Below are 23,331 nucleotides of genomic sequence, written 5' to 3'. Positions count from 1 at the left end.
ATTTACAAAAAAAATACTAAATTTTTATTAGAGCATATATATATATATATATATATATATATTAGGTGTTGAAATTAATTCGTAGCGTTTTTTAATGAAAGAATGTTATTTATTTCACATGAGCATTAAAAAATACATTAATGAAAGTATTTCCCATCACTTGTAAAACGCTACGAATTAATTCCAACACCTAATATATATACAATAAAATATTATATTATTCAATAAAGTCGATAAATAAGGATAAAATTAGAATGAAAAAATAGAATAAAAACTTGTTATAAGCGTAAATATGATTAATAATCAAGTGGCGGTATATCATTTTTTATTATATATTATATATTAATAAATTACAGTTACAATATTCCATCTGACTGTGAAATATATTCTGTCAATCCGTTATTTATGTCTGTGAAATTCATATCGAAAAAGTTTTTAAATATTGTTTTCCTGTATATAAGTTTATATAATATTTAATCCTGAATGCATAGAAGAGATCAAATGCAGATCTCAAATCTTTTTAAAAATAAGACATTTAAAGAAAGAGAGAAATAAAACGATATGATTAAATTAATAATGTTTCTTTTTGCATTTTATGAATAATTTATTTCAATTTTGTATAAATAATATATGGAAAGTACATAAGTATTTTATTCCAGTCATTATCATGAAATAACACCATAAAGAAATGCAAATTACAATTTTATATTCGAATATTCTACTCACAGCTTTTATTTTTTTTTCCTTACTTTTAATTAATTATATAATAAATATTGGATAATAAAATCTAAAATTGACTTTGTTGTATTTATTTGATATAATAATTTACTTAACTTAATCATTCTATAAAAATAAAAAAATTTCTATAAAAAAATATTTCACATTTACTCTCTTCATAATTCCATTATTGTCCTCCTATACAATAATATATAAAGCTGCACACACATCGCTACTAACTAACTCGAGTCTCCCCGTACAAATGACAACACGGAGCTCGGCGATCTTGTGTATACTGTAACGTGTTTATCTATAAAACATAGCGGAACTTTAGAAAGAATTGTTAAACTTTATTTATATTACCTTATTTTCGTACTTTTAAATATTTTTTACGTAAAATTAAAAATTTTACATTTTATTTTTCTTTACGCTTTCCAGGATTAAATATTATACATATTTATATGAATAAGCTTATAAGAAAGCTTATAAGATTATCTTATTTAATCTTGTCTTTATATATTAATAATCTAACTTTGTTTAAAACAAAAATATTTAATACTATAAAATCCAATAACTTATAAATAATTTATTTTAATCGTCTATATATTATTACTATACGTTCTTCGACAGCTGGCTAACAGTCACTACATTAATAACGATGTCAAAGGTGTCATAAAAGTAATAGTTTCTCAAATTCAAGGCACTATTAAATAATCTCTAACTTAAATGTTATATTTTTATCTATCCGTTTTTTTAATCCTAGCTATACACATTAGAGAGAGAGAGAAGGTCCCAGAAACCCCAGTACTATTTGTTAAATCAAGATTTTTTTTCGTATTTCTACATTTTTCTTTTTCTTTGAATCTATATATCTCGAAGCTCCTTAATTCTGTCGACACATTATGGACTTGTTCCTTAATCAATTTTTCATTGATTGAAAAAAAAATTAATTGAAACCTGTCCATTTTTATAGAAGTAACAAATATGGACGGAGTCCCGAATGTGTATATCAAGGATAGAAAAAAAGAATGTATATAACTATATGGTTAAATATAAAATATATTGAATATTTTCTATTATAATATCTATTATATTTCCGATACACAATTTATGCATTAATTAATAAACACACATAATTAAGAAATCTTGATAATTAAGCATTAAATGTTTTTAATAAGTCGATAATTGTAACTTTTAGCATCTTATGATCGCACTCACTATTGACATTGATGTATCCTCGTAGAAAATATTCTATACTTGCATCATATATATTCATTTTTCGTTAGTGATTTCCAAACGAACCTTGAGCGAAATATCAATTCCGTGAAAGGCAGAATATCAATTCTAAACAAGAATGCCAATCCATTGCTATCAATATAAAAAGTAACATAAAATCGATAGGCTAACCAAACCAGTTTTACATGTATCATGATTATATACATATATCTCTGTCATTCCATCAAAGAAATACGATTACATTTAATAAAATACATTTACTCCCAAATATAAATATTATATTTTTACTACAATAAAATTATTCTTAGAATAAACACAAAGAGATAGTTTTATGAGATAATAATAGTTTTAAGAAATTGCGTGCACATATTTATCTAATAAATTAAAATGTGTAAGTATTTAATATTTATCTCAATTTTCACACAATGTTTTCGAGAATGCTCTAAATATAATACAAAAGCAATAACTAAAGTATACATAAATGTCTTATATTTTTAATTAACTTGTATAAATTCTAATTTTTGACAATTCTCAAGAATTAGAGTTTATGCTGAAGGAAATTGAAGTGATAAATAACGGAATAATTTTGTATGAATTAGTAGGTGCGCAACTAAGTTCTCGCTGTTATTTTGATGGCATTTTCATCAAAATACCAGCGAGAACTTAGTTGCGCATCTAATAATTTTTTTAATATAAAATTTAGGGATACAAGACTGACAAGACTTTTCATTGTATAGAGAGAATAATTATATTATTGTCAAATAAATATATTCTTTATTTTATGTAGCTATTGTTTTTAGGTTTTGAGTATATATTCCAAAGGCAAATTTGATACCTAAATACCTAAAATATTTTGAAAAAATAAGATCTGTATTTCTTTTAATGTGTAAGAAATATAAATATTTAGGTATTGTTTAATATCCAAATATTTATATAATAATAAATATAATACTATGTAGTAATTTAATCTATGTAGTAATTGCTATTTTTTAATTTTGCATATTAAGTAGGCATTTTAAAAGAATTTAACAGTAAAATAATACATATTTAGAGAAGTTGCTTCGTATTTTCAGTAGAATCTATTCTTATCGTACCAACGGCATATGCAAATTACTATTCTTATCGGATTGAATGAGAATAGATTATACGGAACGAATTAGATTATACGCGCGCGCGGCACGAATAAAAGTGATTTTCTCTCAGGCTTCCTTCGTCGATTCCGATACGAGCGCGAAGTTCGTCGGTGATTTGTGCCAATCAAATAGCACGCCAATTTGGTGCATTCAATCCACCGCACGCACGCGCGACTAAACTTTCTCGATGCAACTCGTGCGAACGTGCGAAGAAAGAAAATGCAGCCTGGCAGGCCGTCGCTCACGCGGGCATTGAAAGATTATCGTGTGAAATTTATTTGAGGGGGCAGCGAATTCGCTGGCATGTGTCAATCTTCGAAGCTTACCCTTTTTATATTACGAAATTTATTTGTTCATTAATTGCGGTATTGTAAAGGAGAGCGTGAAAGCGGATTAAATGATAGACCGCGTCAAAAGCGTATTATTTGTAATTTTATTTTAAGAGAACGCGATGATGCTGCTATAACGCCTAAGAAAGAACACAAACGATAAAACAAATTGATAAATTTTTTTTCTCGAATATTCTCAGTTTCTCACGAACGACATATCTTCACGTAATGAAAAATTCTCGTCAATCTGTTACTATCACCGAACGAGAGCGAAACGTGTCTCAATTTGCACTATTCACTGTACGTTCAAGCTTTTCTAACGTGTCTGCGAAGAAGGATATCGTCGAGAGAGGAAGAGAGAGAGAGAGAGAGAGAGAGAGAGAGAGAGAGAAACTACACGAATGCAATGAAGGATTATCGTGCAAAATTTATTCGATCGAGCGAGATTGCCGGGGACGAAGCTTTCCTTCGTACGCCCTTGTATTAGTGTCTACACACACACACACACACACACACACACACACACACACACACACACACACTCGCGCGCGCGCGCGCGCGTACATATATGTATAATATATGATATATGCAGAAGTTCATGCACGATGACAAATCAATCGAACTGTAACAACTGTCACGTCCTCGCAACGTAGAAAATGCATTAGAATGCATCGCGAAACGTGCACGCGATTTCAATCGGCAGGCGCGAATTTATGGTGGATCGAGATCGCATTCGGTCGCTCTAAATTGATTTTCACAAGAACAACAGAGTTAAACTGGCGCTATAGTTAACTTTGCAAACCAGGTCACTTTGATACCACACGGCTATTGTTCTAAATTTTCTAGTATAGGATATACATATCTATGTGTCTGCATGTGCAGTATATCATTAATATCTTATGTAACAGTATATTACTGTATATTACTATTAAAAAATGCTAAAAATCACATAAATTTTAGCAAACATTTACTTCGTGTAATTTTATTTCGATCTTAATCTTAACCAATAACTTTCAAAAAATAGTACATTTAAAAATTGCGTTATATCGTAATAGTATTTTATTAATATCTTATGTAAATTGTTCTGAAATCTTACAAATTCTCAGATCAAAACTAAGTGCTCAAAAGTTTTACCGTGCGATTCTTTATTTCGCAAGATTCTTTTCGATGTCATGACTTTTGTAACGCTACCATCTCTTATCTGCTTCAGGCGTTCTTCTCAAAATAAGATTTGGTAAACTTCTATCACGGCAATGACTGATCATACGAAATCCAGTCTATAGGAATCACGCAAAAGACTTTGTTACGAATCTCAAGATGCAATCACGACGATCTCTGAACCGGTAATGTTATCGGTAAATGCACCTTATGAGCTTTATGGTATCAACGAGGCTATATGTGTGCATACACGGTTTCTTACTATACTATGTATCTTCTGAGTATAATGTCCCTGTATGGTATAACCATGCCACGAAGCATTCCCTTTGAAGTACATGCCTCGATCTCATTTTATAAGAAAACATGTGGCAAAGGATCTAATATTATCGAGGCAATAAGTATAATATATATCCGAGATTGCTCGCGATACGTGCTCGTTCACCCCTCCTCCCCTCCCCTTCCCCATCGGTGATCAGCGGTGGGCATCGTAATAAGTATGCAGTAATTTCAAATTTTTCGAATAACCCGACGGAATTCTCGAAAAATCACTTGTTTCCGATATGTGCGGCCGTGTACTCTCCGTGGTGCAAGCCACGAACGCAATTTCCACGTTCCATCCGTTTTATTTCCGCAATAACCTCCGGGCTGTTATAATTTTTCGTCGTACCGTTAACGAAATTTTGTAGATTTATCCATGCTGATTGAAACATCGAGAAACTTCCTGGATTTTTACATTTTCTGGGTTTTTATGTACATATTGGTACACGTGTACGGTCTCAGATCTGTTCTGTCTGTTTTTATAAGTTTATATTTATGTAGCCTTATTCAAATATCTACATTACATATTTTTAAACTTATTTTTTATCTTTTCCTTTTTAAGATTATATTCAAATTATCTTGGATAATCTAATCGCAGAACAGTCGACAATACAAAGAGAAAGTCATAATAGTAATAATTTGTTATAGTACTTTTTTTCACACATCAAAGAGCAGTTCAATTATCATAATAATTTTAACTGTTATTTGAAGTAATACAAGAGTTAGATATACATCATTAAAGTCGTAATGAGATACTCTGTGCAAATCAAGATTTGCGGTGGATCGTGTTATATTGCTAGAATTTCTCATCTGATTCGGATTACTGGCCAATTAATGACAATGGTTCCCCGAAATGAATTAACGAAAACTATTAACCGACTTTTGTCATGTACTGAATAATTCCTTAATGTTGGCCAATTATTTAGCCACAATACGGCAATCGTATAGTATAATTAGAGTGTCCGTCTAATTGTGTTTGTGGAGTTTAATCTGTATAGAATGTATAGAAGAGAATGGGGAAATTGTGATCATGAGATAAACGTGCACAAGCGATACTATTGCAGTATATTAGAATAGTGATAACCTTTCATTGCATCGAGTAACAATTGGATGTACGCTAGTAGTGCACTACACTTGAACGTAATCATAAAACATATGCCGTTTAAAATAAATATCATACATATTTTCTATGATTTTGATAAGAAGAGAATTTTTGCAAATATCTAAAGGAAAAGTTAAATAAAAAAAATTCCGACGATTATTTATCAATTATAGAAAACTTTATTAAAAAAAAATTTTGGCTTTAAACTGTAATAATTATCTATTTGTTTTTATTATAAACTGTAATTTTAACAAAACTCAATTCAGTATTGCCCTGCATATGTAACTCTGAATAACAAAGGTTTCGTTTTTTGTTTATGATTATAATTATTTTGGTAATATATGCATGTTTTTTTTGTAGTTTAAAAACAAATACAAAAACTGGAGTATCTTTTAAATAGAAGTTTTTCTTATATAAAATTGATAAATAATCGTCGACTTTATTTAACTTTTCCCTTAAATATTTACAATTTTCCTGCACTTTTCCCGAATAGATACATATAGATACATACATAGCAATCATATATAATCATAACAGTTATTTTTAGATATTCTTTGGAAAATATTATCAAGATAAATAATAAGGGATAAAGTAGATTTAACAATATAGACAATGCGATAGATAAAAGATGTGCGAAGGGGAAAAGATGTAAGCAACGGATAGCAGGAAAAAGCCGAACACAAGAAGAAGACGTATTGTTTCTTCTACAGAAAGGAGGATAATGGAGCTCGCCTGTCAGATCGAGTTATGTCCTCCGCACAGATATAGAATGCCTTATATTTTTTTCTTCATCACGCCAACCAACAATAAGACCACAAAAGATCGATAGCGTTATTCTGCAGAGCGATTGCGATTACAGGATATCGATTATTTCTATAGTTTGATATATTATAACTAAATTTCTTTAATTCTGAAAAGAAAAAGCTCTTACTTTAGAGATTATTACAAAATTATATTTATTACAAAACGATGATATACAAAAAAAAACATACAGAATTGGCACTACGAATAGTCAAATTTTCAGAAAATAAAGAATGTGATTTTTAACGATAGTGCATTAATTCCAACTGTTTCGTAGCAAACGAAGCGGTTAATTTGAAATAAGGGCGAAAGGAGAAAGGCCAGGTGTTATACTGTGAAACGATGCACGAGACCCGCTACGGACCAAATTGCCGGCGGCAACGCCTGCGGTCAGCGGCCCGAAGGCTGTTCTCGTCGTGTCGCATGCGAAGATCGTGCAAAAATAGAACGAGAACAAAGTGGCGCTCTTTATGCGTGTCCAGCCGTTAAACACGCCGCCTACAACTGCATTGCGGAAGCGACGACTTCCGTGCCTTGCGGGAGCACGAATGAATTCCATTTATCATTGTACCGCGTGTCTGTTTTTATCTTTTTTTATTAAAATTCTGTATTTTCCGTGAGAAATAAGATATAGATAAGTCATCACATTCATCTTTGTAATTCGGAGCTGTCCGTATAACTATCTTTATATTATTAAATTTTTCCATACTTCTTTATTGCATTGAAGATCTTGATTTAGTAAAAGCGTACAACGTTCTGATAATGTATAAGCTTATATATATAAATATATATATAAGTAAAGTCATCTTTAATTAGTAGAAAAATGAATTATGTTTTCCTATGTAAAACATTTAGATGATACGCACTATGATATATTATCAAAATATTATAATATATTATTTATGAATAATTTTAATTATTCCTCTCTTTGCAATATTTGTAATATTTTTCCAAATTTTTTATTTATGATACAATACTTTTGCAAAAAGTATGGATAATAAGAAAAAAGAATAAATTAATGTCAAATCCATAATTACATTATTATTTTGTATTTGTTGTTGTTGATTGCAAATAAAAAAGTAATTCTTTAAAAAAAGCCACATGTACTTGCAAAATATTCGCTCTCGCAATTCGCTGGCATAAGTTATCCGACAGATACTTTTCACTCTGAGCCTTCTATCATGGCAAACGCAAAACTTCTGACGGTCTTGTTCGCCTCATATCGAAGCGTGCACGTCGGTATATCGAGAATGACATGCCACCCTTGTCTTATTCGGCGGACATTTCTGACGTGTTTCTCGTGAGTTTCGTATCAATGATGGAGCATGGCCGTCAATTCCACGATAAGGGAGCGCCATGGAGAAGTAGCGGTGGCTGCCCTATCGAGTTTCCATTTTCCGGACAGTGTGCCTTACAACGTATGCTGTCGTTTACTTATTTAACCGTTATTTCATCCTCTCACTTACCGGCCACCGACACCGCCGTCTTCCGCAGCATTCGCAACCGACCGACTTTTCCTTCTCTTTGGCAGCTCAAGATGATACTCTTATTCAAGTCATGAAATATTTAATGACTCACCTTTTCGATTGCCTGTGTTCTGTTCTCTTTAATATTTCTTTGTTTCCAACTTGTCTTGTGTCCACGTGTCATCTCTGGATCACACTGTTTGCTACAAATTACATTATTGACCTTCATCAAAATCCTGATTCAATACAAACAATATCAGTTCTCTCATCACATATATGCTGTATATACTTTCTACTGACCGTTACATCACTCACATCAATCCTTCCTACATGTATTATCTCAAATTGTCTCTTATTAATATTTTTGAATAAATTAAGCAGTACAAAATTTGGTTTAAAATGTATAACTTTATATCATATATCATAAAAATTACTTAAAGAAGATATTATAACAATTAATTATGAACTATAATTATATATATAGTAATGTTAACGATTCAAAGTCAAATTAAAGTGTAAAGTGTTTCTCAGTAATATCTTATTGTTAGTATAATATCTCTCAGTTAATTACGCTTAATGTTTCTATTTGTGAACCTATGCTGCCAAGAGTATCCTAGCGTGACACATAGTTCAGTGGTTAACATTAATACCTCTTCAATTAACAGCATCTATTCCAGATATGTTGTATTCATTGAGCAACGCTTTGAGTCAACCGATAGTCCCGGGTGTAACCAGAAATTCCGTGTAATATCGCCAAGGGCCACGCATGCCGCTATAACGTAACCATCCTCAAACGCCACCAATTCGATAACCCAATGAACATGTTGACGATAGAACGCATCTATGGCGCACAATTTAATCATTACGCATAACTAATGAAGACAGTACAATCCATTGCAAAAGAATGCAGATCAGATGCAATTTGCTTACATATATTCTGATAATACATTTAGATATTTAATTGTTTTGTTTCAAAATGCAATTAATATTTCAGTTTTAAATACGTTATTTGAGTTTTAAAAGGTTTCGAAACATATTATTTTTTCTTTTTTAGATAGACGCATTTTGCGTGTTTTATTTTGCTGTCATTTAATATATTGTAAAATGTTTCGAATACTTGTTGCAGAAAATGATTTAATTTTTTTTCTTCATTACATTCTTGAAATAAGGCTACAAATACCAACTTATAAGTATCAATATGAGTAAATCAATATAAGTAATGCATTTACAATGCATATACTAGCTTTTTCAATTAGTGTACGGTAACATGATAATTACTTTTTTTATGTTTTATTTTTAAAAACTGCACAATTAGTTGGATATGAATCTATATTAAATATACAGAAACACAACACATTATCTCGAAATTGATGTTAAAAATCAATAATAATATTCTACATATCTATAAGTTCTCTCTCTCTCTCTCTCTCTCTCTCTCTTTCTCTCTTCAATTTTAATTGATTGTATCATTAGGAACTTGTAATGTATTTATTAATTATATTATAATTGAAAATTTGTTATAAATCAGTATTATGTTGCTTTTTAGTATTATACCTAATTCTATTAAATGTATGCACATAATATGATTTAAATAAATTAATATTAATATAAGCTAAGAGGATTAATGAGGCAGCAAAATTAGAGATAATCATCAGGAATGATGAAAATATTACGGAATTAGAGATGTATCTGTATTTGGCATTTGCAAGATAGAGCTGTTTGTCATTCGTAGTATTTCGTGAAACACGACTTTACACAATTTCTTGAGCGTGACTGTAATTCTTAGGTTATACACAGCGCAAGCTCTATTAGCTTGCAACACATGCGCGTACGTCGGGTGCATTTGGGCAAAATCCGTTAGTTCAACATTCTGGGTAGTCACGTGGCGCATTTACGGCGTAACTTTCCAGATTAGATCTGGCGCGCTACATACGTCTATATCCACATGTGGATTCAAGTCGAGAGCGCGTAGATAGAGGTCGAAGTAAAGTAAAAGGCCGCGAAAGGGTAGCGGTGGGCGCGTAAAGCCGCTTTCGGAGGGAATATTCGTTGGTAAAGTTTGCCGGTGAAATGAAGTTGGTAAGTTTTTAAATTTCGCCGTGCCAACCCCGGAATATAGATCCTTGGGTAATCTTGCGCGAATGTCCTCGCGCCCACAATGCTCCGGGTCCTTCGAATTCGCTACGTTGCTCGAAACTTTTATTCCCACACGTAATAAATCTCCAAATTTATTACATGTAATAAGCACATCAAATTTATTCGAGGGAGCGTGTAAATTCTCAGTCCCGCTCAATTCTTTAGATAATAATAATATATTCTTTTCTTAAAACAGAAATATCATAACTCAATACTCTCTTATACAAGACTTGCAAAATACATATTGCTTGATAAAATATTTCTTAAGTATCGTTTAATATTTTAGGAGGTAATTTTTGAGATAATTTTTTGATTTACGTGCTTTCATTTATTACTATTTATTTATTGTCTAAAGAAGATGTTTTCTCTTAATATTTAATTAGTTATTACGAAAAATATCATCACGTGCCTCAATAATTGATAAGACACTTGTTATGGAATGTAGAGCAGTTCGAATTCAGGTTGTAGGGATATTTCATGCAATAAATTATTTACAGTGTTGAACTGGAAATAGTAAGTCAATGCAAAAATATTATTAGGTACCAAAATTTATTTTGACGAATATAATAATATTTTTACTTTACTGAGAGAAATGATTTTGTTATAGAAACAAATCAAGGGAAAGCAAATGTGATATTTGTTAAACAAACGATCGATTTGTTACGATTGCAAATTAATTTGTCAATGTAACAAATAATCAATAGTATCGCTAGCAAATAAGAGGTTCATATATATATATATATATACATATATGTATTGACCAATTCTAGTCAAGTATTCTCCTTATATTTGACTGTGGTTGGTCGGTTTCCTACGACTTAAGATTCCACGATCATCTACGAATTCTATGTAAACGAACCTAAAGTCTATCTAAAAGATAAATTAGATTCTATATAGTTTGCTTCTGTTATTAATAATTTTATAGTTGGTATAGCAGACTAGCACTAATCACAACAACAAAATTTGTTGTCACATATTTACCGATCACCGGTTAAAAATACTGGTGGCTTGCTAAATTAACAAAAATCCTTTCTCTCAGTGTTCAAGAGCTCGGTCATATTTAAAATAAAATTAATTAAAATATATATTTTAAATAAAAAATAAAAAATTACATATATATAGTATTTATTATTTTAAATAACTTCATTTGACCTATTTTTTATTTAGCATTTTAAATAACTTTTCAGAGCTTACTTTATGTAATATTTTTTAATTTTTTTAAATAAGTTATGTCAAGTTTTTTTTTACCGATTCCTATAAATTTATATTTTAAGTAAGTTTCTGGAACTTATTTTATACATTTATTTTAATCAAGTCATATCAGTTATTTTACCGAACTCTATTTATTAACATTGATCATTTCTCGGTCAATTTACAATTTACAATTTAATATGCAATTACGTTTCGCACATGATGGACGCTTTTTCAGCTAAATTACTCTTTGGATAAAAAGTTAAATTTAGTTTAGTTAAACGCGGGAATATAGTGCGCGTTTGACTCCATTTTGTTGGCAGCAGTTTTTTTTAAAATCGACTATTGCGCTACCTGTCAGACAAGTGCAACGCGCGCGGCGCGCCGCATCGGCTGCCATTACTTGTGAATTTTGAACGGTGAGTTATCTTTGAAAATGTTAGAATACTCTTAAAATTCGATGCGATATTGTCGCCTACGGTCAGTATATTACGCGTGAACGATTTGCGAATGTAAATGTCTTTAAAGAGGACCGCAGGGCAACCTCCTTGAGGAGAGGACCGCTCTCCGGACTCATTTCGCATTCGGCTCGTCGCTACTGTTCGCATCGGCATGGCACGGCGCGGGCGTTTGCATTCGCGTATTTGTTAATAATTCCCAGAAGATAGTTTGGTGCGGTAACGCGCGCGGACATTCGGACACAGCGGACACAGAGGACACAGCCCGAGGGGTTGTCTCCGTCGTAGCGACGCAGCATCGCTCGATCCCTTTCCCTCCAACACTTTCTCGACTCTCTCTATCTCTCCACCGTCCCCACGGACGGAAGGGTTTGCGCTTAGTTGCGGCTTAATGTGCGCTCTCCTCGCAAGGCGCACGTCGTCGCGCTTCGAAGTTCGCTTATGCGATGGTGCGGGTGGTTAGCGAACTTAAAGTCAATCTTGGGTTATGCAAACGCTTATGCTTGGTAAAACGCTTGCTGCGGGCGAGATTCCGGTAACTCGCCGGAGAGTAGGAAGGTGCGAGGAAGATAGATAGATAGAGAGAGAAAGAGAGGAAGGGGGAGGAAGTGTATATACAGGAAGAAGAAAGAGGGAGAGAGAGAGAGAGAGAGAGAGAGAGAGAGAGAGAGAGAGAGATAGAGGAAATTGGCTCTGATATAGCGCGTTTTCGAAAGTTAAAGGGCCCCATCTGCCAGCGATTTCGCAGACTGACCGTTCCAACCTAATCTGACCATAGCTCCGGGGTTATTGATGGATTTGCATAGTGAGGGGAGGAAAGAAACATCGAATAGACGGCGTACACGGTGGTCTTAATTGGATCGAATTGCGCTCTGGCTGCGGTTCACTTGCTTGTCACGTATTGTGCGCGTGTTACGCCGGCGCATATCATTGTTATAGGCGATCGTTACATGCTCCGTGGTACATGTAAGCCACGATTTTTACGAGCGAATCGAATCCGCGTAAAATACGCCACGGGGAAAATGTCAGAGTGAGTATCGAGAAACGAAAAAGTCTATTTTGATATTTATGACAATATTTTGGGATATTTTTCGTTTTATGTACATATATTGAAATATATCTCTTATAAGTATGATTTTCTTATAATGCTCTTTATTATTTTTTCTTCTTTTAAATTAAAATTTATTGTTCTTGATCTTGAAGCATTAATAGGCTCTTTATCCATTTTAACAGAGTATATAAAATGTATTAAATGTTTTCAAATCAATTTGAATAAATTAGATTGATATAATAGAGAACAACTGATTTTATCTTTAATGACCAAAAATTAATATCTGTAATTATAAACTTTTATTTTTTAAATGCATTATTGCTGAAAATATTAGAAATCTCTCTAAAATATTATCTTCTACTATTTACAGAATACTATCTCTTTTAGCATTATTGCAAAACATAATAATGAAAACTTTTCTAATATAATAATACGTAGGTAAGTTCCTGTATTTTTAGATTGATAATAGATAAATGGAATTACTCAAAAATGAATTACACGAGATCGATATATTTAAATATGAAAAGAATTATATTTAAATATAATGTATACAATGTATATACAATTCTTATTACATTTATTATACAATTCTTATTATATTATATTTAAATATGATCTCTCTCTCTCTCTCTCTCTCTCTCTCCAGCAACTTTACTTGTGCGCATTCATGTTTTCCCTAAAATTCATGGATTATTGATACTAGACTCAATTGCACACGAGGCACGCAATAAATGACGCTATAATTTGCGCGATCAATACGTCGAATCGTTCTTTTCCAGACAATTCGTTCAACGTAGGAAATGAGATTCAGTTGAAAAGCGCAGTAACTTGCTCGAAGGGTTTCGACGCGTAGCAATAATTAAATCGATTTTACAGCATTTCGCTTCTCCGAGCTCGCTTCCAATCTCATTGCCATCGATGTTACATTACATTATGCATATATTGTGTATACGACTAACTTTATCATAATAAGAGACTTTTATGCTGACAGAATGTCTTAAGTAAATCTCTTAAACGCGCGTTAAGATGTTCTCATTACCTATTCTTATTTCGTTAAGTTGAATAACACGATTGCCAAAGAGAAAATACGATTATTACATTCTCTTTATTTTTATTAACATTCGTAGTCATTTTACAAATTGACATTTGAAAATATTTTTAAATCTTTCCATATTTGGCGATATTCTTATATTTTATGCACAAATTCGTTATTTTGAGTGATTTTACGAATCGCGTGAAAGTTATATTTTGCTATCATTTTCTATTTGATGTTACTAATAATAAGACACATTCCAGTAAAGTTTAGATTTAGTTATGCAAGAAAGCTTTATTTGTACAAACATATTTTATGCAAATTTAATGTAAAAATTTAGTTTTCATCAATTTAGTTTTCAAAAATGACGGACGAGTACGTGAAAACAATTTAAAAGTTAGGATAATTGTGAATTATGATAATTTAAACTGAAAAAATTGTGAATTGTGGAAACGGAAAGTTTCGAGAGTTGTAAGTTAAAATGATTAGGAATTAAGAAAATTGAGAGTTGTGGAAAAGTTAGTAGTTAAGACTTCGGATTTTTTGCTTTCTGAAATCGATTCTCAAGTAATTTTGTTTTTTTTAAATCCTCTCTCTCTCTCTCTTTCTTTTTCTCTCTTAAAGTTTTTCTTAAAGTTTCACTCTTTCAAAGCGATATTATAAGCGTGCTGAATTAAAGATATTATTTTAATCACAATAAATTTTATATAAATAAAAGTATGATTTTATTATGTATTTCTAAATGTGACTGTCAAAATCTATATTTAAATTAGAAAAGAAGTATTTACATTTTAAAAAATATAACCACATTCAGACGGTTTTAATATCTGAAAGTAAATATCTGGGTTAAATACAAATTATATTGTGTTTAATAATCAAACATAATTATGAGACAATTTCGACTTTCGTTCAATCGAGTATCAAACGCCAATTTCGTGACGGTTTGTGGTCGATAGACTATCCGACATCCGTTACCATGGGACACGAGTGGTAAATATCGTTCGACATTAATAGGTCAAGCCATGTGACAAAATCAATTCAAGTGATATTTTATTTTATGTTTTTTTGTATGTTTTAGTCTTTATATATTTTTTTTTTTGATCGACGGTCTCGGCACAATTTCAAAATTCGAGTTACGTATTTCCGCTACATCGGTCTGTGGGGAGGAGCGTGTACTTCGCATCATCGCTTCTGCATCGAAAAGCAGAAAAGGCTGTGGTTGTTTGTGACAAGGTACGTCCAACAAGAAATGTGATTCCAATTGAAATCTTTGGTTAAACTTTTCACGGTCATTCGTCATTGTCTTGGAAAGCGCGAGTCACACGTACATCGAAAAAACATCGCATTTTTCTCGCTCGGTTTTCGACAATCCGATATTTGTAGCAACACGCGTTTAAGGGTTTCGCTTCCATGAGAAAATATCATTTTCACTTTACTGACGTATTTTAATTATTACTGGAAAACGTCACATTGCCGACTCAACCCATTAACTTTAAAATGATATATATATTTTCTCGACATATATAACTTTATATATAACTTTAATATTAAATCTCTTTCTATTTTATAATTCTAAAATTGAGTCGTATAAGTTCACTTTTTCATTTCTATAAGTAAATATTATAAAATAAATATTAAAAGCAACTATTTCTCTCTCTCTCTCTCTCTCTCTCTCTCTCTCTCTCATTATTGCGCTTTTTACATAAAATTAAAAAGTATATTATTTAATGAAACAAGAGAGAAGTAAAAAATATAGTAATATAATGACAACTTAATCCATTTCTAATACAGTAATTAATGGATTTTGCTATACCTATACGCGCTATTATTAATAGTTCAAAGACCGAAATACATATTACAAAGTTACTATTTCAATAGATTAAATGCGCGTTTATCGATTTCGACATTATGCACAGTTGGTTCGCAAAATGATGCCGATTCCACGCGTCACCGAGCGTTAATCACTTCAACCTGAATAAAATTACGGGTCGTTTTGTGTGGAGCGTCCGTGCGCTGAATTGTGCACCACTAATTACCGTTGCGTTCTCGCCGTTGTTATCCAACCATGCGGCGGACGAATACGTGCATTTATCTCCCCGGTTTTAGCTTTGCGAATCTCTTACGAATAATAGCCGGGAAAGACCGTTAAAATATAAAACAAATGATATTGAACAAGTAAAAAAAGAAAATAAATTCCTATTAAAGATATTAACAGATTTCAACCGATCTTAATCGCTTTAAGCGAAAGTTGTAATATTTTACAGTACTAAATATATGTATAACATTTTAATTATTTTCTTTATATTGTTAGTAAACTGTGATAATACACATTTTTATTACATTAATAAATATGTATTATCTTTAACATTATTTAGCATTTAATTTTGACAGACTTTTTAATTTTTAATAATAAATTATAATTGGTTAAGAGATAGATTTTGCGCGCAATATCAGCAGCGGAATATGTATTATCTTAATTATATATTATAACGTAAAAGATATTTTAAATATTAATTATTTTATATATGTATATATTATTAGATAAATATTTTATACTCATATTTTAGCTATGACGATAATATTCGCTCTGCACTGAAATGTTGGCAGCTCAATAATCCTAGCATTTGCGTTATTTCTAGCGTCTAATTAGCGGATCGTTTAAGTCAAGCTTCGCGGCTGCAGTCAACAATGCGTCGCGCGTCTTAAGCTTTTAACGCTTTGATGCACGATTCCAATTTGGTGAATCTTCCGCTCTCACTGAATGGTATGCCTCGATGAATTTCGCGGCAATCAAGCTAATTCCTCTTTCGCGAATGCAATATTCTAGTATGAAGCGTTAATGAGGCCTTTGCAATCTCTAATTATCTCAATCAAGCAGTCAGAATATGTTGCAAACAAATATATTTCATGAATCTTCTGCATTTAGCTAATAACATATTAACATATTTATTTTATCTGTTTATTTTAGCTCTTTATAGATTTATACCCATTATATGTATAATCAACATTTTATATTTGAACATATATATCAATTATTCTTTTTATTAATCTCATAGTTTCTCGTATGAATTTAAATAACATTTTATAAAAGCTTTAATTATAAATATGCTTCAAACGTGCATATAAAAATGTTCACAAACAACATTTCATAAGGACAATAAATTGTTAATATTGTTAATGCTCTTAAAAATTGCATTTTGAAATAAGATATAAAGAAAAACATAAAAAAATAAATTTTAACTGTAATAAAAAATAAACTTCAAGTCAGATTAAATAAGAAGTCTATATTTTATAATTTTATTTAATTATATTGTTAAATAAAAATCTTTAATATATATAAATTCAAATATCATTTCTTTGGAAAATAAAATATAACAAGAGACAAAATTTGATACTGATTGGCTTTTAAGTATTATTTCGAAGTATTTTTTTTAAAAGAATAGTGTCTGACATTGCTGACAAGACGTAATTAGTAAAATTAATACTACCAAATAACGTTATAATAAAATAACTGAATTTTTAATACTTCGAACCGTTAGAAACATAGAGTATTATTGACTGTTCAGTGGGATGGTCTAGATACTCTAAATTAGTTCCAGACTAATTGCGTTCGAAATCCGCTTAATTTCTCTCTACTTCGAGTCGAGAGGTTCTTAAGCCAATTGATTTTTATTTTCATCAATCAACCTCGTACCTTCGTCCATCGTTCTGGTTCACCGCTATCATCGTAAAAGTCGGGTTAGTTTAATTAGTCTATAGGGACTTGCACACAGGCACTTTGCAAAGTGGGTGTTCCACCTATATAACTTTTAATAATGAAAATAAAATTGGAATTAATTACTTTTTAATATACTCTCTATATTATCTAATATAGTCTCCATATTATCTCCATCTTCGCTTGTTTTCTATTTTTATTTATTTATACAAGATGTTTCAAGATTTATCAGACAAACTGCAGGACCATATTTTATATACAAATGGAAATAAGGAAAAATTGTAAAGAAATGCTTTATTACAAAGTACAAATGTTATTGTACAAATGTAAAATGAAACATGAAATAAGAAATAACAGATTTTCCATTGCGCGGCATATGAAAGTATACATTTCGTGTACCGAGAAGTTGATCGTGTTTATCTTGTGAGTATATTCATTATTTTATCATATTTACTATCTTTAAATTCACTATCATTTGGACCTGTGCGTGAATATGATATTCGTTTAACCATGAGATGGCTACGCTTGAAAAGAATAGCTGTTAGAATTCTTTTGTCGTGAAACAGTAATTGCCATAAAAATGTCAATATTCTGCGAAAATGCTACCAAAATGTCCTATTTTAATATTTGTTTATAATTTTGCAATAAAGTATTTCTAGTCAAACTTCATTAACATTTTTTCCTTATTTTCATTTATAGAATGTTCTCACAGTTTATTAAATGTAAGGTATTGTATTTATTAGATTATTTTCAATTTTTAACATTTTTATAATTTATTAAAAAAATTTTTGCGAGATCGAAAATCTCTTCTCTTCAAAAATTTTTTATTCCTGATTATAAAAAAGATTTGACGGCGTAGGCGTGGCTATAAATAGTCAACTACAATGTAAAATTCATCTCTGTGAACGATTAATGATTGGTTGATGCTACTGATGTCGCGCTTGATCGACGTGAATTAGCTTCTTCCTAGTGAGTTTGTCATTAAATATTTGCGTATAATTGGCGAACAGCATTGCGTTACAGAGCGAGCTAATACAAAATCTCAAAGTCTCCAGAGACTACAGGTTAGCCGGCTTACTAGTTCGATATCGCAATATTAGTAGGATCTGTGAATAATTCATTTGGTGTTACTGTGCCATTAGTATCGTACTATACAGAATTTGACGTAGACAGTTAATTTGACGCATAACGACTGAGATATTTAGCTGTACTGGGCATACGATTATATCATTCTGGCTTTTGTTTCTCTCTGTTGCGTAAGCATTAATCATGTAAAAGCAAATAAATGCTGCCAATATGCAAAGTATAAGTTAAATTCTGATAAGAGTCTAGACATTTTAATATAATAATATTGGCAATAATATTGGTTATAAAATAATTGCGATTCGACGAGTCTAATAATGCTAAATCCATAGATTTAAAACTAATTTAAAATAGAATATAATGATGTATTTAAATTGATACTATCAATTAAACCATTGCAGACAATCAGGTATAAATAAAAAATAATATACGCGAAAAATTATATTTTTTTAAATTTAACTAAACTTATATAAATTTAATTAAACTTACTTTTATTATTTAATTAAATTTATTTTAAATTTAATTAAACTTATATAAATATAATTTTTTTTTAAATTAGATCGAAATAATTATGTTAAAATAATTTTGATTATTTGAAGAGTATTAAGATAGAGATATAGAGATAATACAAAGTTTTGATTTAGATATATATATATATTTACTAAACTTATAATTCACAATTCATTAAAAAAATTAAAATAACTATAAGAATTAGACAACAGTAACTGATAATATTAAATTCAATTTATATATTTTTTATAAAATAAAATTTTAAAATATAGAAATATTGGAAAAGAGCAAATATTAATGCAGATAAATTATTAGATAAATCTAGATAAATCTATTTCGAATATAGGGTAAAACGAATTTATTTTAATTTCACTAATTTAATAATATATCTGATTCACATATTTTTTATTACATGTTTAAGATTTTATAAAATATCGATATTAACACATGAAATCACTACTTCTTGTTCTCATTTTATGACATTTATCAAATATGTGATAAGTAATTTAAAGCTAAATAAAATGTAACAAAACGGATGAAAAATAGAAAGTAATCCGGAAGCTATCCGGAAAGTATTTTAAAATTCGGTCATTCTAAGATAATACGTTTCTATCCACGATATCATTATATTGACTTGTTCACAATTCAATACGTGATAATGCCATCTTTTTGTAAGACCCTCCGATGGGTCACCCTCTTATCGTAGCCGTTACGTAATCCTATAAAATAATTCCCCAAAAGAGCAGCCATTCTTTCGATGTTCTCCAACACGTTCTACGCGCATTCACTATCCGACACGGCCGATCGATTTGATTGAATCGCGACTCGGACGTGTCCTTGGTGCGTTTGCGGGAACACGCACAGTGGAGGCAAATGAAATTCCCAGCCTGTCGAAAACAAGTTTTATTTCGTGGCACTTCGGTCCGATTGGGGGCCACGAAGGGGCGTTGCGGATTGTTGCGCTAGGCGAAGGGTTGCGGTTGGTTGTACGATGGGATGAAGTCGAGAGAAGAAGAGGGTTGTGGTAGAGCCCCGTTCGACGATGGGCGACGAGAGTTTCCATTCTTCGATGAAACTTCTTGGCAACTCGTTTGAACGCCACGACCAGCCTCTCCACTTTCTTCCGGATCTTATTTTGTTCGCTGCCGCTGCCGCCGCCGCCGCCGCTGCCGCTCGCGAAACTTTTCCCGATTCCTCGGAGGTGTAACATAATATTTTCGCGGCTCGGTTGGGGACCGCAAGAACCGCGCGTTGGAATAACGCGGTTATCGAGTTCCGGGATTTTAACGTTATCAAATTCGTTATCGTACTCAGGTTCGTTATCGTACTCAGGGCGATTACAAGGTTAGCATCGTGACGTTTTGCCTCGTAAGCTTTCTTGAAAAAAATCAATTAATATATTGATTGCAGACAAAGATCTGTTAGTTAATATGTGTTTATTATTTTTTAGAACATTTTTGTTTTGCTATTAAAAAAGTTGTAAGCGTTATATAATTTTTACAGAAAAAAACAATACAACCTATTATTTTATAACATCTTTAGAAGTCTGTCATTACATTTACAAAATTTTCTAATTAAAAAAATCAGCTGTTTTATAAGTTATATTGTTTTGTTATTGGAGCGATTCATATTATGTAAACTTTTTTAGTCTGTCGAAAAAAGCGTTGCGATCTTGTAAGCCGATGCAATAAAGGATGAAGACGATGTTTGCCAAGAGGATTCATTATCATTTAACGAAATTGTTACGCGATTGGGCTTGCTTGGCCGGAAAAGTCCGCGTCGGAATGGCGAAAGTGTGAAAACACGTTGTCGGCGGACTAATTAAATTTCTGCATTATTACGAGGACGGCCGTTTCTGCCACTTGGCGAGTTTTAATCTGGCAGAGTAATATCTTAGGCTACATTAGGTCTTACCCTCCACACCGACTGGTAGGGTGGCAGTCGGGAAGATAGGGGGTTGGTAAAGGTGGTGGTATGGCATAAGCCGTCTGCCTGCCAGCTAATCAATGATTCAACTCGCCAATTACGAAGGCGCCTCGAAAAATATCCTCTCTCCACCCGTTTCCCTGCGCCTTCCTAGCACGCCTGAAATATTCACAAATCCTATCTTCCTTCAATTCTATCCTTTCCGCTTTTGCCGTTTCGCTCGTTCTTTGACGTATTTTTTAGCTTTTCGTTTCAATCCTTTTTAAACACCTGTTTGTGCCATTTCTGTAATATATCATACATCAATGGTATCTATTCAGAATTTGATGCACGGAACTGAAATAATCCAAATGGTTGACATACAATTTTCTTATTGAATGCAATAATTTAGAATTGTTAATTTATTAGAAACACATTAATTGCATAGATTATCATAGCAAATTGTATTTATTACTTTGATAATAATGCATTTATTACCTTTATTATTATTAGATTTATATAAAAATGCATATAAAAATAAAACTGTTGTAAAATCTGGTTCTATTAAAAAAAAAAGTTTTAGTAAAAAAAGTTCTGTTAAAATAAATTTAACGGAATTTAATAGAATCTTGTTATTTCAAATTATCCGTGCAACATTTATCGAGAACAAAATCAATTCCTTTCTGTTGAAAATGTATTAATTATACTCTTATTATTCTGTATTGTTATCGTGAAATTATATCATGTTTAGGAATGTTAAAGTGTTTCGATTACGAAGAGTTTATCCGACATGAAACGAAGCAGGAAAGCTCGTTTAGAAAAGTTCCGTCGATCTGCGAACTGCCGCGTGCCGCCTGCGTCATTCGCGCTGAAGACTATTCACTGCCATTCCATCTTGAATTATTCTTTCGCAATTTAATCAACCGGTTATAAAAGAACTTGGCTTGACCTTACAACTTTATTTTTGCATCTCTACGATTCTCGCTGGTTCTCCTTCGTTTTTCCTCGGGCGCTCTAAATTAAATTTCCTTTACCTTCGATGCCCAAGTTTCGTGAGCGAGAGAAAGACGGTAGAGGACGGCCAAGATCATAGCTAAGAGGAGAGAGAGGATCCAGAAAGAGGGTGAGAAAGGACGGTGAGAGTAAAGGGGCGGAAAACGGAAGGTAGTAGAAGGAAGAATGATATAGAAGTCGGAGGGGATGAAGGGAGGGGAGAGAAAAGCAAAAATAGAATGTACATAAAAAATACACGGCTGCAAGCGGTAGCTGCTTCTTGCTCGTAGCCTCGGTTCGCCGGCATGAAAAATTCACTAGTTGCCCCGGCTCTTATTGCAATCTTCGTTCGTGGAATTCTCGCGAAATTTAGCCACCTGCAACAGGACAGAGGGCGGACGACCCTCTTCGATGTATACAAGTCCTTTCTTTCTTCCGCCGTGTTTCATCTCAAGAAGACGTCCCTCTCCGAGTGCTGCGAGTAGTATCAGAGACACAGAGGCTCTGGTATGGCCTTTTTCCTTCCTCCCTCTGCCTGGAATGATTTTATTAAATTTGCTCTTATCATTCTGCTCGGCGGTAGCGTATTGGCCGAGACGACAGCACTGTTGCTTGGTAACAGAGCGGGGTACGCGGCATTGTTCCTTTTATCATAGAAATGTATGACAACGGTATCAAGTCAAACACTATATACTAGATCAAATCAAGCTTTGTATCAGATCGAACCATTATATCGCGTTTCACTGAAAGCATTTTTATATTCTTACTAATAGTCTATAATTCTAAAATAATAAAGAGCATTGAAATAATTATTTATGCATGTAAATTGTAAAGAAGAACAGGGGGAGAGAGAGAGAGAGAGAGAGTTGTTATTAATGTTATTAAGAAAATATATTTTGCTAGCAGAGTTAAATCTAAGTTGGTTTAAGAAAAGTTAGTAGAATAATAAAATTATTTAAACTTGCGTAACTAGGAGTTGTTCAAAATTAATTAGTT

At 32.0% G+C, this 23,331-nt stretch overlaps 1 protein-coding gene across 4 annotated transcripts in view; it reads left to right on the top strand.

Moving 5' to 3' along the window:
• LOC105149436 (CUGBP Elav-like family member 1-A) overlaps nucleotides 1-23,331 on the top strand; it is a 562,295-nt gene that overhangs the window by 54,447 nt on the left and 484,517 nt on the right. The window lies entirely within an intron of this gene.

Source organism: Acromyrmex echinatior, chromosome 3, assembly GCF_024713525.1.
Source record: "Acromyrmex echinatior isolate Ae372 chromosome 3, ASM2471352v2, whole genome shotgun sequence".
Classification (NCBI taxonomy): Eukaryota; Metazoa; Arthropoda; class Insecta; order Hymenoptera; family Formicidae; genus Acromyrmex; species Acromyrmex echinatior.
Note: the sequence above shows the minus strand (reverse complement) of the source record. Positions and strands in the feature narration are given on the sequence as shown.